Raw genomic sequence first — 248 nt, 5'->3', positions numbered from 1 at the left:
TATATTGATATATTGATATCATCAATAGTTTTCAGGAAAGGTGCAGATGTAATTTAAAACTAAACAAAGTCATGTCACAAAGAGCATTGTCTATAAATTTAAATTGTGAATTAGATCTGTACTGAGTTGAAAATCCCATTAAATAAATCACATACATCTGTTTCACATGTGTGTGTGTGTGTGTGTGTGTGTGTATATGTATATATATACACACATGCACATGGCTGAGCGGTAAGATGTTTGCTTCC

The sequence above is a fragment of the Octopus bimaculoides genome, chromosome 11, assembly GCF_001194135.2.
Source record: "Octopus bimaculoides isolate UCB-OBI-ISO-001 chromosome 11, ASM119413v2, whole genome shotgun sequence".
Lineage (NCBI taxonomy): Eukaryota > Metazoa > Mollusca > Cephalopoda > Octopoda > Octopodidae > Octopus > Octopus bimaculoides.
The sequence above is the reverse complement of the archived record's forward strand: the minus strand, read 5'-3'. Positions refer to the sequence as shown.